Genomic DNA, 18,917 nt, shown 5'->3' with positions numbered 1-18,917 from the left:
TTTTTTTTTTTTTTTTTTTTTTTTTTTACACACTACATCCTGGCCTAAATTGAGGGTGATCTATTAAGAAGTTCTTAAGATCCATTAAGAAGTCCATTAAGATTTTTGTCTCCTGGACAGACACACGGAGAGACAAAAGTAAATATGTGAAGGACTTTTCGGTAAACCAAACTCCTTAAAATTGTTTGTCCTTAATGGACATTTTCTTTTTGACCAAAGGTTGTAATTTAAAGACACCGTCGTGTAGAACTAATCTTCAATATACCACATACCAAAAATCTCAGAAAGATATTTCTTCGTTACGGAGATGCAACGCTTCAAACAATGCGAAAATCAGCTGCCCTGCGTCACGGCAACGAAAATAGGGGTTTTGGCGTGACGTCACAGATCGGTATGTGTCTGTAAGTGGCATTTGGAAGCTTCAGGGAATTTTTCATATTATATTGTCTTACTGTAAACTTCAAATAAATTTAGTGGAATAGTGAATGGAAAAGTGGCAAAATAAGGAATACATTTACTGTATACTGTATAAATGTAACGTGTTACTAAGACCTATTTTCCTAGTTTAAAATACATTCAAGATCATTTGTAATATTCTAACATTACGAATATTTTAGATATTTGTACACTTAAGCAGGATTACTTTATTACTATTTTACACCAAAAACATTAGGGGCCTTATGCAGAGTCGTTCTGATGCTTGATTAGTGAAATACTAAAAAAAATGACTAACATATGTTTTCTGTAGTAGTCAGGCTTTTAGTATAATGCTAATCATATGTCCTAACGACTCTGCATAAGGCGGTAGGAGTCTTAAGTACTACCTTAGTCCAAATTGAGTCACGTGCAGATTGAGAATATTTAGGCCACCATATTATAGCTTTTCTTCATTTTGAAGATTTGTTGTGAATCTCCATGCCATTATACTACGGCTACAAATAAGCGCTCTCTGCACCAAAAAGCTCTTAACCCCTCTTTTTAAAAATCGTATCCTATTACATTCTTACATTTTCTACTATTTACTGTACATATTAGCAACTGGTCACCCCGCACAATTGCTACAACTATTCTTATCTTAATGCTATAAGAATCGTATTATATAGCGCTTTACTTCTCTACTATATTTCTACAAGGGAAATGCTTTTGTGGTCACCGCTGTGGTTTGAAGCTGAAGAAAGCTGTAGCCAATAGAGGCAGACAGATGATTTAACTGCCGAAACAGCATCATAAACAAGATAAATGCTCGAAAATTGTTCTTGTGATCTAAGCGCCGGTTCTCAAACCTAGGCACCATAATAATACAATCTCATTAATGGGCCTACATAATTTTATTTTGAATTTAACTTATTTAAGAGCCAGACACGTATTTCCAATCGCTTTGACTACGTGGAGCCTAGGATTTTTCGAGCCTGAACAAGAGGAATATTAACAAAAATTCGTTGTGTATTAGGCATACTGTGTTGTTACTTTGAAATTTTAACTTTTTCTTTTCAATAACCTCACAATAATGTTCTAAGTATACGAACATAAGTTTATTTATATTCTTTCTTTCGTCAGCTGTGAAGTGATTAATGTTTGGTATCTGGTGGTACTTTTGCAAAAGATTATATCGTGAAAGTATTGCGGTTTGTGTTCCGAGGTCCACAAGTATTAAAAGAAATGAAGAGTTCAGCCTTTGGTTAAGTTTCATCCGTGTAGATTGATTTCTCTTATATTGCTTTACTCACTGGAACAGAATATTATGTTTATTACTCATCACATCACAAACATTCATAATCAAAACACACAGCGCTTATCTCTAGTGTGAGGGGTCCGTGGTTCGAACCCAGGCCATATGAGTTTGTGGTGGACAACATTGCGTCTGTGGATTTTCTCGCGAGTTTTCCTCCCACATGATCATTTCACTGATCTTTTTATGATCATTCACTCTCATTACTCATCCGTCTCCCTTTGCCTACCGGGCATATTCATGGAACATAAAAGTAGAAATTTCATTTTGTTTTATTCAGTGAAAACTAGTTGGTTATCATTATTATCTTTCGTATCTGTTTATTTATTGATTTTGTTAACTCATGTGTTCAAAACACTTTAGTCGATTTATAAATGTTCACATGGACTAATATAAACAATTTACGAGCATGATTATAATCTTCAGTTTGTGCATCCTTGTGTTGAACTCAGTAAAGAATTTAGGTTATTTTTTTTGGGGGGGGGGTTTCATGTATTAATTTCCTTGGGCTTCCTCCTGAATACATAACTATCGAATCCACGACCAAGTTGCATACAAGAAATTGGCACTCTACTATCAAATAACTACGCTTTTCTATTGTTGATTTTTTCTTAAGAATGAATAAAATTCATTTTGTAAGGTCGGTCGGTGACCCAAACATCAGAACAATTATTAGTTTATCACCTCAGGCTGCAAACAGTATCAAAATAATATTGCAAGTTAGTACACTAAAATTTTGTCCTAAGATATTCAAGTATTTGATAGTAAATAAATAGACAAATAGCTTTATTTTTGAAAAGAAGCTTTAAATTCTGTTACCTTTCTTATTCTTTGTGTTATTAGCAATGTCATACACATTTGAAAAACATGCATCGTATTTTTCACTAAAGCCGTTTCCCTAGAGAGCGGAGCAACCACTTTTTCCTGTACCGACGTACAAACATGGTGGTCGTTGTTTTAAGCGCACGAGTAGCAGGCCGGAATTCAATCTCAAAGTTCAACGAGTTAGAATCATCGCGTGAGCGAAAGGAAGTGTTCCCCGTAATCAGCTGGCTCTGAAGGTTTTTTTTTTTTTCTCTTTTTTTAAAGAGCAATAAGAAAAATCAGTAGAAATGTCCATTTGACAAACTTTTCTATCTTTTTACAATGAAACTTGGTAAGTGTACATTTTAGGACATGCAGTATTTTTCAGAAGGTTATAGTACAGATACCTGACCTTGACACTGGTAAGGCACTCAAAAAAAAAAAAAAAAAAAAAAAAATTAAGAAAAATTTAGGAACATTTCCCGGATTTATGGACAATGACTCACATGTATGGATCACGTAAAAACCTTACCCATTCTAAAGACAATGCTGTATGAGCCACGAACAGCGATAATTAGGGTTCGATCAGGAGCTTCCTCATTTTTTAAAAAAATAATTTTTCAAAATGTCGCAACAAGGTTCCAGAAACTTTTCTCTCCGCATGAAATAACCCCATATCAATGAAACTTGACAAATAAAATATAGCCTAGAACATGGAATTTTTCTTTTCTTTTTTTTTTTTCCATTTTGGTGCAGATACCTGAGCCGGGGAGCCCAGATCAAAACAAAAACTTCTTTTTCATGAAATTTCTAGGATTTTTAAAAATAATTCTTTGTATTCCTTGAATTTTGCATTTGTTTATCCACGGAGCATGTCTGTAAAACCATTCGAAAGCCTGATTCATGCAGTGGCGAATGAACTGTTTATCTAAAGTAATTAGAATGCGAACAGAAGTTACTAAAGTGTATTTGTAGTTTTTTTCACCAATTCTATGTTATATTTATGGTTCGATTATTTTTTTAACATTCATATCTACTATAGGTATTTCAGTAATTTGTAAAACATCTCGCAGCAAGAAGAGAGGAAATGAGGGTCTTATTGAATATTAATATTTTTGCACATATGGAGACCAATCGGAAAACGACCATTAGGAAGACCTAGGCGCAGATGGGAGGACAATATTAAGATGGATCTTGCAGAGATTGGAATACAAAGTAGAAACTGGATGCAGTTAGCTAAGGATAGAAGTCAGTGGAGAGCTTTTGTGAACGTGGCATTGAACCTCCGGGTTCCATAGGCCATAGAGTTAGTTAGTTAGTTAGTTAGCACATATGGAGATTTTCTGTTAGAACTGTGAAAGAGTTGTAATGAAGAAAATCAATTGTAGACATCCCAGAAACTCTCATTAGTATACTTTCACTATTCGAGCTTAATGAAATTACATTAAATGTAGGGGAAGTTGGGGCATAATGGACACCTTAAGGTTGAAATAGAAATAGCAGCGTTACTATGAATCGGAAGTCGATGATTTTGCAGTACAATATACTTTATTCTTTCTTCTACTAATGTAAAGAGGTGTAAGGCGTGAAAGTTTTACCAAACAAGTTGTATGTGCAAATAAATTGACCTATTGTGAATGACCGTTTTACCCCCCTGGATAAAATGGCCCCATCCTTGGAGCATATATATATATATTAACCAAAATTATGTTCTATTTCGATAAGGAAATGCTAGTTTTCTTATTCATTGAAAATGTTAATGAAACACTTAATTGTACAACTATAAAACAATGAGAGGAAAACTATAAAAACGAAAATAATACTAAAATAAAACTAAATAAAAAAGAAAATACAAGGTGGAATAGAGAGTCTATCAAAAAATTCGAGACTAGGTCTCTAACATGCCAAAATATGACAGAACAAGGACACACGCTTGGTCACAAGGAGCACTGACCTTCATATATCAGTGTGTTAAGAGAGAGCCTACTGTGTGTATCGATAGTTGTGCATTCGGTGCTATTGTGATTGCATGGGTTACGTCTTTTGCGATTCCAACATGAACGACATGCTTGAGTGAATGGGCGTTTCCAGATTGGAAGAACATCAATGGAAGACGAAGAAAGATCAGGAAGACATTTTGGTCTCCTGTACAATTTTAAGAGGCCATTTTGCCCCAATCGCGATATAACTTTCAAAAACCCTTTATCTGCTATCCGCCATCTTCCACAAGGAAATCATGCCTGATTATTTGATGGCCAAACCTTTCTCACTATCTATGTGTAAAACATGTTTTATTCAAGTAATTACTTTTTTCAGCAACAGGAAGAATATTCACTACATACCTTATATCGACGTACCATGAAAATGGGTTTCTCCATTTTTCTTTCAGACGTTATTGAAGGTAGCAACATCTCCCTTTCTCAACAATTGGCGCCACACTAACTATGCCTTGTGCAGTAATTCCAGTTCTCTGTCATCGGAAGAACACCGTTATATATCGGGGGATCATTATGCCCCCACTTCCCCTACAACTTTATTCTGATTTCAAAGGTTTGTGTTAAGCTTCAAAGCGGCCGAATGATTGTTCGTGTTCTTATCGAAATTTGTCAGAAAATAATAATAAAAAAATGACGACTGTGGAAATGGATTTGGAATAGAAAATAATTACAGTAGAGCGTCGATTATCCGAACGTCGGTCAACCGAACGACCGCTTAACCGAACTGTGTACTCGCTCGCACCTGTTACTCTCCCACCCTATCGTCCATCATCCCCCTCACTCCCAAACCAAGTTTCCCACAGTAGTCGTCGCACTGAGGCACCGCTGGCGGAACATTGCTTCTAATGGGGCCTTCATAAGGCTCTGCTGACCGGCCAAGCTGCCAGTCGCTGTGTTTCAACAATCAGCACACTTCTGTCGGTTTGGCACTGGCTGTAGAAGTAGTGGCAGTATCAAAGCTGTTCACAGCAACAGCTGCGCCAGCTTAGAGTTGAGGCATGCCGCTCCGCGCATGGCAAATAAACATGTACGTACAGTTCGATTATCCAAACAAACCAGTTTTCCGAACACCCATGTCCCCCAATTACTTCGGATAATCGACGCTCTACTGTACTTCGCACTGAGAAAAATCCGTTCTCCGGACAGCGGTAAATTGTACAAATATACAGAATCCTATGTTTACTACAGAAATCAGTACGGACCATACATTATCCATAGGTCTATGCTACGTGCGCACTGTCCTTCATCATGTTACATCTTGCCGTTCCAGATGTCTGACATCTAACAGCCTTCCGTATATTACATGGCGTATGACGTATAGGTATGTTACATACGTCAGCTATATGTTACATTCGTCTATCTGTAGGCCTATATAAGATCCTAACCAGGTATATACAGTTCTTTCGCTCGTACGGAAAGTACGTTTGTTCGAAACATACGGAAAGTACGCATAAAATATATTTTAGTTATACGTTATATTCAGTTATACGTTTGCTGTACGTTAAGTCCAAAAACTACTGGATTTACACATGTAACCTACGTTTTCATGTACGCCACATACATGTTTTTCTCAGTGCGCTTCGCAGTTATTCCATAAATTATGATTCCTAATTAATCTATGATTCCAGTAAAGAGGAAGACAGAGTACCCCAGAGTATTCTCAACAGGGGCGTCATTTAAGGGGGGCAGGAGGGGGCAATTGCCCCCCCCCCCCAAGAGTTTGAGGAATACATATACTGTAATCGATTGTTTATCAATATACTAGTACAAAACATGAAAATCTTATGTCGACAGTGCTCTTGCCCCCCTCAAGCAAAGTCTGAAATGACGCTCCTGATTCTCAATCACCTAATAACGAGATGAAATGATTTTTTTTTTTTTTTGGCGGCACTAAATTTTCTGAACATGTTCAAATGAAACGAGGTGCAGTTGTTCAGTGTGATATGTGGGCTTATGAAGACTTGTGGTTATGAGATTAAGACAGTTTGTTAATGATTCTGATTTGACTTGGGAGTGAAAACTTAAGTTCATGTAATAGGATACATGTGAACCATTAATATGATTAACAATAGGACCCATGTCTCCCCTGCTATTTCATTACCCTATTTCTGCTTTATATTACCTCACGGTTTTACTAAACATTTAGTTCCTTAAAATTTGTTAAACTTCAGTTTGTTATGTATTAGATACCATTAAATTCGTCATAAACTCGCCCAAGAACTAATTATTTAATAATACCTGAAATACCTGTACTGGAAAGATAAAGTTTTCGAAAGTATAGAAATCAGTGAAATAAATCAATACCGAAGAATAAGTAAAATATCGGTATATAAATAACGAAGAACAATGCTGTCGGCAAGGATGTTATAAAATAGAGGATCTGCCCATACAACAAAATCGTGAAGCCATACGTCACAGCTTCGCCACACCTACTCTGCCCACTCCGCGCCACTAAAATCGCAATGTTTCGAGCCAACAATCATGGCGGAAACGAGAGTAGTCAATCAGACGTTCCGGCTCAGACGATACTCGGTTGTTTTTTGGTTTCATTGAGTTCATATACCGGTACCCATGTTGGAGATACGTATGGGCAGATCCTCTATTTTATAACATCCTTGGCTGTCGGCGTTGTCCCTGTCAATATCTGATATAAATAAATAATAAATAGTAACGACTTCAGTATTGCCTCTCTCAATATGACTGAAATAAACAAATAAATACGGAAGACCAACGCCTTCAGCGTTGCCCCTGTCAGTTTCCGGATCAGTTTTTTATGTTTCTTCTTGCCTAAACTTGGGCTCAAATGTTATCGGAACTGTCATCAATTATTTTAGTGTCTCGAAAACTGTGGATTCGACACTAATATCGGTCATTTTGAGCATGCTAGTTTTCGCACCTTCCCAATTCCCATGACGATGGGGGCAAAAGTTGGATATGAATGGCGTCGGGAGCGTTATTGTCCATCTTAGCGAACCCGAAAACTATTGATATTAATATCGTTCATTTTGAACAAGTTATTTTTCACGTCCCCCAATCCTTATAAGTAAGCTTGCCATACGTCCAGGTTTGGCCGGGACAGTCCCGGTTTCAGAGTGTAATCCCGGTGTCCCGCCCGGTTGTCGAAATGTCCCGGTCAGTGCAGGGAGGCCATTCTGCGCAGCGCTTGTAGCGTGCATAGCATAATGCTTGTCAACTACAATAACAATCTCTTTGGCGTCCCACATGGAGCTAGATACATAATGCTGCCATAGCAAGAAAAATAGGGACTTTACATATGCTAGTTACTCCGGTATTACGTATTATATACTATACCTAGCTGTATGGGCGTCCCATAAGCAAAACAATAGGAAAATTATGTATGCTATGCTGCATGCAGTTACTCCTGTGTATATTTAACTCCATGACCTTGACCAAATCCAAAAAAAAAAAAAAAAAAAAAAAAAAAAAAAAAAAAAAAACAAGAATATAAGAAAGAGTTTGTTGTCTGTTCAGTGTTCTACTAATGGCTGTGACAATGTGAATGTCGTGCTGCTACACTAGTTAAGATTTGTGTTATACTTTCACACATCTGCACATTTCATATGCAAGAATGCTTTAATTGCTTTAATTGGGGATCATAATGTATAGACGTATCCAATACTGTAATTAAAAAAAAAAAAAAAAGTAGCAATGCAATAAACATTGTGGTATATCTTAATCCCCGCTTTCAGTGTCCCGGTTAGTCAACAAAAAATTATGGCAAGCCTACTTATAAGAATGGGGGCTACAATTGGACTTGAACAGTGGAAGTGGTACTATTCATCTCAGCGTCACCAAAAACTATTAATTTGAGACTAATATTGGTTATTTTGAACATCTCATTTTTCATGGCCTTCTATTCCGTACAACGATGAGGACTAAAGTTACACTTGAACGACGTCGGGTGTGGTACTATTCATCTCAGCAACTTTCAAAACTATGAACTTGACACTAATAACCAACGTCCTGCGTTTCTATCAACTTTTATGCATACATTTTTACTCTTCCTCCGATAATTATCCCCCCGTGCCGAAATTTGCAAATAGGACTTTGAAGGCGACTAGATGTGGTGAAAAGGTGGTTCTAAGTCAATCCTTTGTACGCGAGAAGCTGATGACAAATACCAGACATACACGAACACCTTATTTTATTAGTAGTAAAGATGAATACTTCATACTCTATTTGTGAAAAAAACAAAATAGTATTCCATGAGCCCTATTTTACTCTCTCTCATATATATATTCCCTCTCTTTTTTTTATTTATAACGTAGCCTACTTTGCATATATTGTATTCAATGTATTAAACAGATTCGTTGAAAACATATTCGTGATCTCTGTAAATAGTAGTCTGTACCATTGAATTGAGTTTCCAGCATATATACAGCACTACTTTGTAGCGAAAACCACGCGAGGCGAGACAGACACCATGCTGTCGTAGGTTCTCACGCTTACAATAGGATGTTCCATTGAACTTTTAAAAGGGGAAACGTTTTCGTTTACCTCGTTTACCTGTGTGCAATAAACAGAGCAAACAGCATGCGAAATAAATTAAAAGCCACAAACGGGTTGAAATAAAAGAAAGATTTTTGTATTCGAAGAGGTTGATATCTAGAGTTTCGACCACCCTGTGAGTTGCTATTTTCAAACACACACAAAAAGAAGCTTTTTCTCCCCTTTCTTAAGGGCAATATATACAAATGAAAATGGACTGCAAAATGCCCATTGAGGCTATAAACAGACGCAGCATGGCACACTGGCTAACAGGAACACAGACAGCTACCTTGTATACACATCTGTAGTAGACCTATTCATAAAAAGAGTTTGGTAGCTCTTTAGTTCTTGTCCTATCCGACAGATGGACCACACAGATCGTGAGTCGAGTTGATCTGGTTTCTCGTTTCGTTCTGCTCTGTCACGCTGTAATTCTTAGTGACTTTATAAATATAGACCTGATATATTATTAAGCTCTTAAATGTAGAAGTTCCTTTTTTTGTCAAAAATTTAACCTATTTTTGATAGATCAGTTGTGGTTTTTGCGGTTTTATTCACAAAAACGTGGCTCAGAAATGTTCTTTCATATCTCGCCATTTTGTGTACTCAGAAAAATATGACATGGCAACTTTTGTATATTCTAAATAATGGGAGTTTGATTGATCACGTGTGTTCTCTAGAAAGAAAGGAGAAAAAAGGTTTTCTTTAAAGTTTGACCAATATAGTGGTTAGTATAGATAACTGAGTGCAATGTTATCTACGAGAAACCACCCACGTAAAAGGAAGCTAAATAATTTTCAGATTTCAAAAATCTCACATTCATAATAATAGGGAAAGAAAAGCAGAAGTCCTTTTCTAAAATATATAAATATGTCAAGATACAGAACTGATTAATTCATAAACTTCTGTTTTCATATCTAGTTAAGTTACTACATTGAGCGAAATGGGGTCTTAGGAAACAGCTGAAAGTAAACAAAGTATTGTTGTTTAGTAACACATTACAACATTTTCGAATGAGAAACAAGTTATTTTCATGAAGTAATTTTATTTTTGTGTTATTTTTTTCCATTGGTGTAATTAGAATATTATACCGGGTGCACTATTTATAATGTCCCACCTTTATAACAGAGGAACCAAGAGAGAGAGAGAGAAGCGAAACTTTTCAGAAAGCAACTACAGGAAGGGGGACATCTATCAATGTATTGGGTAACATAACCAGGTGAACAGTGTTGCCAACCCAATATAAAGTTATGATTTTTTAAATGGAATGACCTAAATTTAATTTCATAATTCGAATCAGCAATGAAAACAAAGACGAAAGAGATTACACTCGCAGATCAGTGTTGCATACTTTTTGAGAAATATTGTAAAACATGTGTCAAATTTAAACGCCTTTAACACACACAAGGAATGAAATAGTAATTATTTGTGCACATTAAATGAAATACTGGGAAGAACTGGTCTGCAAGTGTAATCTCTTTCGTCTTTGTTTTCATTGCTGATTCGAATTATGAAATTAAATTTAGGTCATTCCATTTAAAATATCATAACTTTATATTGGGTTGGCAACACTGTTCACCTGGTGATGTTACCCAATACATTGATAGATGTCCCCCTTCCTGTAGTTGCTTTGTGCAAAGTTTCGCTTTTCTCTCTCTCTTGGTTCCTCTGTTATAAAGGTGGGACATTATAAATGGTGCACCCGGTATACGAGTTGAGTTGAGTTTGAGTTTAACGTCCCTTTCAGCAACGAGGCTATATGAGACGTGGACCTACTGATTAACGGGGAATCCGAACCACATGAGCTCCCGCCGGGAAACCCGGTATACGAAACGAGGGGGTGGGGAATGGATCCTTATTTTTGATAATTGAAAGAACTTTACCTATGGTCAAACGATATTCTAGAGAAATCAATGATGTTTCAGGATGACTCCTCTAGTTACGCCTATAAGATTTTCAAGCTTAAGGAATGCAAGGGAAAACGATGAAATTTCCTTTGAAACAAAGAAACAAGACATCTCTGAAAACTGCAGAGAGTGGCTTTCAAGAAGATTGGGAATTATTTCTTGCTTTTCATGTCAATAGGTCCAAGTCATACGCAGGGTGGGCCATTTATCTTGAAACGCTCTTGTAACTTTTAAACAACAACAACAACAACAAATAATAATAATAATAATAATAATAATAATAATAATAATAATAATAATAATAATAATAATAATAATAATAATAATAATAATAATAAACTGAAATACTGTAGTATGCAAATATCAACAGAGGAAAGTAACTTGATATCACTAGATTAACATTACAGCCTGTGCCGTGCCGTGGAAAATCAGCGCCCGGGGAAAGAGTATACGACGGCGCCCCCGTACATATATTCCAAGTATTTTCCCTCTCTTTTTTCCTTTCCCCCCCGAATTTTTGCGTCCCCCTTACTTCGGCCCCCGGGGCCGTCGCCCTGCTCGCCCTCCCCACTTCACGGTACTGATTACAGCTACCCAACATAAAGTTATATATTTAAAAAAAAAAGTAGCAGTATTATACGTCAGGATTATATATATATATATCGAATCTGTATGTTAAATGAAAACTTACAATACCATAATTATTACGAGGGTGATTCAGAAAGTAATGCATCCAAGGTGATACATTTATTTATGTTTGACAGATAGTTCCGATACAGGTATCAGTGGAAAGCTTGCAATGTCAGCTACAAATATTGGCATCATTTTTCAACATAGTCCCCATTACGGGCAACACACTTACGCCAACGCGAAACAAGGTTTTTCATGTCGTCAGCGAAGAACTGCTGCTTTCACCTCCCCGTCACAACTGTAGCGTTGGCCCTTAATATGATCCTTAAGTTTGGGGAAAAGCCAAAAGTCGCAGGGCGCAAGATCCGGACTATAGGCAGGATGAAGCAGAATGTCGATAACAACAACAGACCGGACAACTTTGAAATTTTTGACGGAGGAGAGGACGTGTGGCGGCACTCCATCGCGATCGCCTCGTCTGACTGCTTTCTGCAAAATTGGAAGAAATTGTATTAAGTGTTCTTCTTTCACCTCTGTTCTGCTTTTAAACGGTTGTAGTTTTTTTTTATCTGCGTAAAAATTTGGTTTTCTAAATTGTTAACTAAATTTTTAGCACTTACATGTAATTTACGTAAACAAAAAAGAAAGAAAGAAAAGTAATGTACGTTGCCAACCTTGCTTGTGATGAACGATGCCCGTTCAGTCCCACCAATCTTACGGCATAATTTTCCTGGACGTTGGTCTGGGCTTTGCCACACACTGTGGAACTTCTCTTTGCTTCATCCATGCTCTTCTTCGCATATTGTTGTCGTAGATTATCCACTTTTCATCAGTCGTGATCAACCGTTTCAGAAATGGCTCGAATTCGATATGTTTCAGTAGAGATTCTAAGTTAGAAATTCAAATGAATAAATGTTTTTGAGTCAGGTCATGTGGTACTCAAACGTCATGTTTCTTTCTGTAACCAGCATTTTCCAAATGGTTTAACACTGGCGATGGATGTTTAGGTCTTTTGTGGTTCATGACTGTTTATATATCGGTCTTGTTCGATTCTTGCCAGACTGTCATCCACTTTTTCTGTGATTGAGCACTCACTGCGAGGAGCGTCTTAGACATAGATATTTCCAGAACAAAAATGACTGAACTATCTTTTGGTTGTTGCTTTTAATAACATATCTTGCCCATAAAGAGTACAATTTTTTTTACAGGCCTGCACAGCATTTACGCATTTGTCGAAATAAAATTGTAAAATGTAGCGGTGCTACGGAAAATTCACATATCTTCACGGCGCATATATTTTAAGCACGCTCCACCCTAGCCATAGAAGCTAAATAGAAGGTTCTGATTGATAGAAGTTATCCGTTTCTCGCCACGTAGCCTACATATAGCACAAATCAAACGCCAACTGCTGTTGGCCCTCGTGGCCGAGAATGCTATCGAACGTGCTAATAATCAAAATTAACTTTTCATAACACTTATATTATTAAAATATGATAAAAATAATACAGATTTGCCCTTGTACATAATATATAATACATGAAAAGTGATTTACTTACGTTACAAAACATAACTGAGCGAACGAAGGCGGCTAGAAGAACTGCAGGGCTGGTTTTGTTCCACCTTGACCCCTATGATAATGCCACGCGTGACATTACGTCACACTCGGGTGGTGCAACTTTAAACCTCACTCGCTTCCTTAAAACAGTTGGCTAGGGTAGCACGTGAAAAATGATTTCACGGCACAATAATTTACATCTGATTATAAGAAGTCCAATACTTTATGCATTTCAACTGTCAGCTGACAGATGACGTTAAACCTAATCCGCTGCAACTCATATACCCTGAGGTTTGAGACACTGAAAAATAATACAGATTTGCCCTTGTATATAATATATAATACATGAAAAGTGATTTACTTACGTTACAAAACATAACTGAGCGAGCGAAGGCGGCTAGAAGGACTGCAGGGCTGGTTTTGTTCCACCTTGACCCCTATGATAATGCCACGCGTGACATTACGTCACACTCGGGTGGTGCAACTTTAAACCTCACTCGCTTCATTAAAACAGTTGGCTAGGGTAGCGCGTGAAAAAAATGATTCCACGGCACAATAATTTACATCTGATTATAAGAAGTCCAATACTTTATGCATTTCAACTGTCAGCTGACAGATGACGTTAAACCTAATCCGCTGCGACTCATATACCCTGAGGTTTGAGACACTGAAAAATAATACAGATTTGCCCTTGTATATAATATATAATACATGAAAAGTGATTTACTTACGTTACAAAACATAACTGAGCGAGCGAAGGCGGCTAGAAGGACTGCAGGGCTGGTTTTGTTCCACCTTGACCCCTATGATAATGCCACGCGTGACATTACGTCACACTCGGGTGGTGCAACTTTAAACCTCACTCGCTTCCTTAAAACAGTTGGTTAGGGTAGCGCGTGAAAAAATGATTCCACGGCACAATAATTTACATCTGATTATAAGAAGTCCAATACTTTATGCATTTCAACTGTCAGCTGACAGATGACGTTAAACCTAATCCGCTGCGACTCATATACCCTGAGGTTTGAAACACTGATGTCTTGTGCACAAAAGTCTCACTACTTTTTAGAGTATATGTGATTATCCTGCAACGAAAACCTCGTTTGAAAATAATAAAATTGAATTTTCCGTTTCCCTTATGGACTGTACAATAAGGTTAGAAACAACTGCTAAGCTATTATCACTAAGACAATATTATTCCCTCTCAGGAATCGAATTTTGTAGATAAAATGTTGTGGGGTATATGATAAAAGCGTAAAGCAACTTTGTTCTAATTTAAAATGTGAAACTAACCTAAAATAATCAACTGTAGTTACAGTTACTCCCAGTGGCGTATTTACGATTTTGTGTCGGGAGGGGCTTTGCTAACTTTCGGGGGGAGTTTTGCCTGAAAATATGAAAATTCTGCAAGATATTTCATATGTAAGATTTCGGGGGGTGCTTAAGCCCGGAAGCCCCCCCTAAATACGCCACTGGTTACTCCTATTAAAGTACGGGGAAAAGTAATCACTTTCATTGTACAGATAAATTCAGCATAGAAATGACCGTTAGCATTTAGTTTGATTTCATAAATGGTTGACATGCTCACTGTGAATCCAAGAATTATTTGAAGGCTGACGAAGTGAAAATTCAATGATAGCATCTGGCTTTCCCAGCTACATCCCCTCGTTCATGTAACAAATTTGTAAAAATGTCCTAATAACAATTTTTAATATTTACAAGTGTTTTTTTTTTCTTAAATTTTCACAATAAAATATGACAACGTTGCGCGCGAAAGAGCTTTTATCAATAATTATCTTCTTCTTCTTCTTCTTCTTTTTTTTTTTTTAACTTCTACCAATGCTGAAAAGAACATACTAAAATTAAGCTTGTAACGGAACGCGCTTCCAACCAGTGGTATAATTCCAGATTTTGCCAGGTGGGTTGGAGGGGCAATATGCTATACCAACGTAAGAATGTCGCTTTTCTATTATTGCATTAGTATACAGTCGACCTTTCAAACTCTGGTGACCTTTCAAACTCTGGTGGAGCAATTGAACCTCCCCAATTGATACCCTGCTTTCAACTATGGCTATGAAACTCTTGAATCCTTTGTCATTTCTGGTCTACATTTACATCCAAATTTAATATACTCTAAAATCCACGCTATATTAATACATACCTAGTAAAATGAGAAGCTGCACTTTGAGTCCTGACACACCGGAAAAATCACACTCACGGTTGCCAGATTATTCAGAAAGAAATAAGGAAGTTTTTACAATTTTTAGGGAGGGGATAGGAGAGGAAGGATTAAGAATTAAGATATGCATATAACAATCACATATAGTATATGGTTTCACATAGTAAGGTGGAATACTTTTAATTGGAAACTGTTAGATCTAATCAAGGCCGATAAAACAAAAAGTACCTTACACTTCCCAGTAAGAGCTCATGTAATTCGGTTCCCATATTATACTGTAGGTCCTCGTCCCGGTCTTGAAAGGGACATTAAACTCAAATCCAACAGAGCAAGTATATTACACACCTTTTAATTGTATCTTATTGTTTTTTTTTTTACTGTGAAACCATTTATGAAATTGAACTGCTAATTAACTTTTTAAATTCGATTCGAAAAAGTTATTCTTTTTTTTTTTTTTTTTTTTAAGAATGTATAAAAGTTTTATTTCTTCATTGTTATTTACGTTAAAATAATCATATATTTATTTAATGTTACATAAATTGCTTGATTTACAATATCACTCCAAATTAAATGATTATTTCAAGATACATAATTTTTTTTATCTCATTAACTTTCAATTTTAATTGCACATGCTCCATATATTATAAATTGTTAATCACAAATAAAGCGATTTTTGCCTAGTTATTTTACATTTAAAATTTAACAATCAAATATACTTATTATTTGATGAGGAATGTAGCTATTTCTGTAACATAAAATATTCTGTCCAAAATCGAAAACTTTCGAAGTGAATGCCACAAAGAGTTTGGTGAGAGGAGATTGATTACAAAAGGAAAATTTCATCCAAAGCTTTTCCCGGAGGGAGAGTTCCTAGTATCGCGGCTACGTTCCCTCTTTGCACAGCCATACTTATTCTTTGAATAAGATAGGATATATATAAATAAATAAAACCCATCCCCGAGTTCGACGTTCTTAAAAGTAGCTCTAAGTACCAGTATTATAACCCACCACTCCCCCAGAAGTCCATCCTGGATCCGCCCCTGGTTTCTGGCATCAATATATCTCGATCGATCGAAACTCTGATATAATCGAGACGATGTTAATAGACGAAGGGGTAAGATGCTAAAAATCAAATTATTCTTAAAGATAAGGTTGAAAATGTCGGTTAGATAGAAATAAAACGTAGTCTGTTACCTTTCATCTTTGAATACTAAAACACATCGTTGAGCTGCATTTTTAACAGTGTGTGAGACATCAGTTTCACTAATTAAAATAAAAAATTCTTGACTCTAAACCTATAAATACATTTTCAAGGTATTCGGGACTATCATTTCCTTTATTCATAAACAAAAACGGAAGAAATCGTTTCACGGGGAAGATTAAAAAAAGTATACGTAAAAAAATGGCAGAAATCATTTTAGTCCTTTCCGTTCGGGAACTTTTAATATCTTTATAAATCCCCACCAAACTTCAACCGCAAACAAAGGAAATACGCACTCCTGTGTGGGATTGACGCATCTGTACGACTCATGCAACCCGCAAAATTGTAGCGAGTCGCCCCCGGCCGAAGAAATAAACTGCAACATAAAAATATATAATTATTAGTGATTGTGGGTGGTATCCACACAACCCGCACAATCATGCGGGTACGTCGCGAAAGAGTTAGAGAAAATTTAAAACCATGTAACGTCAAAACGAAAGAAATCGTTTAACGGGGAAAATAAAAACGTATAACGTAAAAAACGGAAGAAATCGTTTTACGGGGGAAAATAAAAAGGATAGCTTGAAAAACGGAAAAAATCGTTTAATGGGGAAAATAAAAACGTATAACGTAAAAAATATCGTTTTAAGGGAAAAAGATGTATAACGTAAAAACAGAAGAAACCGTTTTACGGGGAAACTAAAAATGTACAACGTAATAGATAAAAGAAATCGTTTTACGGAGAAAAAGATTATAACGTAAAAAAACAGGATAAATCGTTTTACAGGGAAAATAAAAGTGTATAACGTAAAACATGCCAGAATAACATAAAGCTTACGGGAAAAACGTAAGATTTGGCAACCATAAACGCGCTTCTTTATCTACAGCTATCGCATCAGTAGCTTCTTACAAGGGACATGTTTCGGTTCGAAAGCGAGGATCAACATAAAACTTGGTAGACATATACAGGACTAAGTACTGACCACTGTATGGTAAGTCATTCCCTTGTAAAACTCGTTTTGCGCCGACAGCGCCACCTATTCTTCGAAACACTAGCAGTTAGATTGCACGTTATAGGTGCTGAGTGAAGATCAGTCAGGTGCATCATTGTGTGGTAGTAAGCTCGAATTAGTGTTAGGTGTGGTAGTCAGTGTGGAAAAAATGGGTAAGCTGCTTGCATTAACCCACTTCATGTAGTTGAACTGTTAAAAGACAAACTAAGGCGCATACTTAAAAATCAAACATCAGTTGGAGCAGAAGATGATTCGTTTGCGACATTTTGGTGCAATTTAATTATCAATGAGTACGAAAATGAATTAGAAATCATACCACATCGACACTCGCCAGAGATGATAAAAAAAAAATGGCACGACACAGCAAAATATCTATGATAGCAGTTCAGAGCGGAAAGAAGACAGCAGTCTAGAGCGGGAACCGGGAATTGGGAAATGAAACTCCAAACAGTGAAATGTGAAATCATCAGATTATTTGATGAAGGTCGTACTCGTTCGTGAAATAATAGCTGCTTGTTTCTAAAGATTTTCAATGAAAGTCGTCTACGTTTTGAAATCCGATAACCCAACTTATTTTGCATCTTGGAAAGCCCAGCACTGTAAATACCAGTAGTGCACTAATGTTCCATGCTCTCGCGCCTCGTCAAATAATCTGATGACTTCACACTTCATTGTTTTGAGTTTCATTTCCGCATTCCCTTTAAATGAAGCTGAGTTCGTAGACAGCGCGTGCCCATTATCCAAAATAGGTTTGCAGTTACTTAAAGAAATAATTTTCTTGTGTTGTGCCTGAAGCTTCCTGTGCGGTACGAGTTGTATTCTCCTTCTTGATAATCTTTGTATATACTCCGGACTTCCTCGTCCGTAAACTGCGATAAAATGTCTGTTCTTTTCAGTTTTCATGATGAAGATACGTCATATTCGCTTTGACTAATGGCTTGTTCCCGCTCTGGACTGCTGATGATTTAACATTTCACTGTTTAGAGTTTCATTTCCCGATTCCCGGTTCCCGCTCTAGACTGATGTTATCTTTCCGCTCTGAACTGCTATCATAGATATCTTGCTGTGTCGTGCCATTTTTTTTTTATCATCTCTGGCGAGTGTCGATGTGGTATGATTTCTAATTCATTTTCGTACTCATTGATAATTAAATTGCACCAAAATGTCGCAAACGAATCATCTTCTGCTCCAACTGATGTTTGATTCTTAAATCTGTGCCTTAGTTTGTCTTTTTGCAGTTCAACTACATGAAGTGGGTTAATGCCAGCAGCCCACCCCATTTTTTCCACACTGACTACCACACCTAACACTAATTCGAGCTTACAACCACACACTGACGCACCTGACTTATTTTCACTCAGCACCTACAACGTGCAATTTAATTGCTAGTGTT

Source organism: Thermobia domestica, chromosome 12 (assembly GCF_964235325.1).
Source record: "Thermobia domestica chromosome 12, izTheDome1.hap1.1, whole genome shotgun sequence".
Classification (NCBI taxonomy): Eukaryota; Metazoa; Arthropoda; class Insecta; order Zygentoma; family Lepismatidae; genus Thermobia; species Thermobia domestica.
This window is presented reverse-complemented; position numbering follows the sequence as displayed.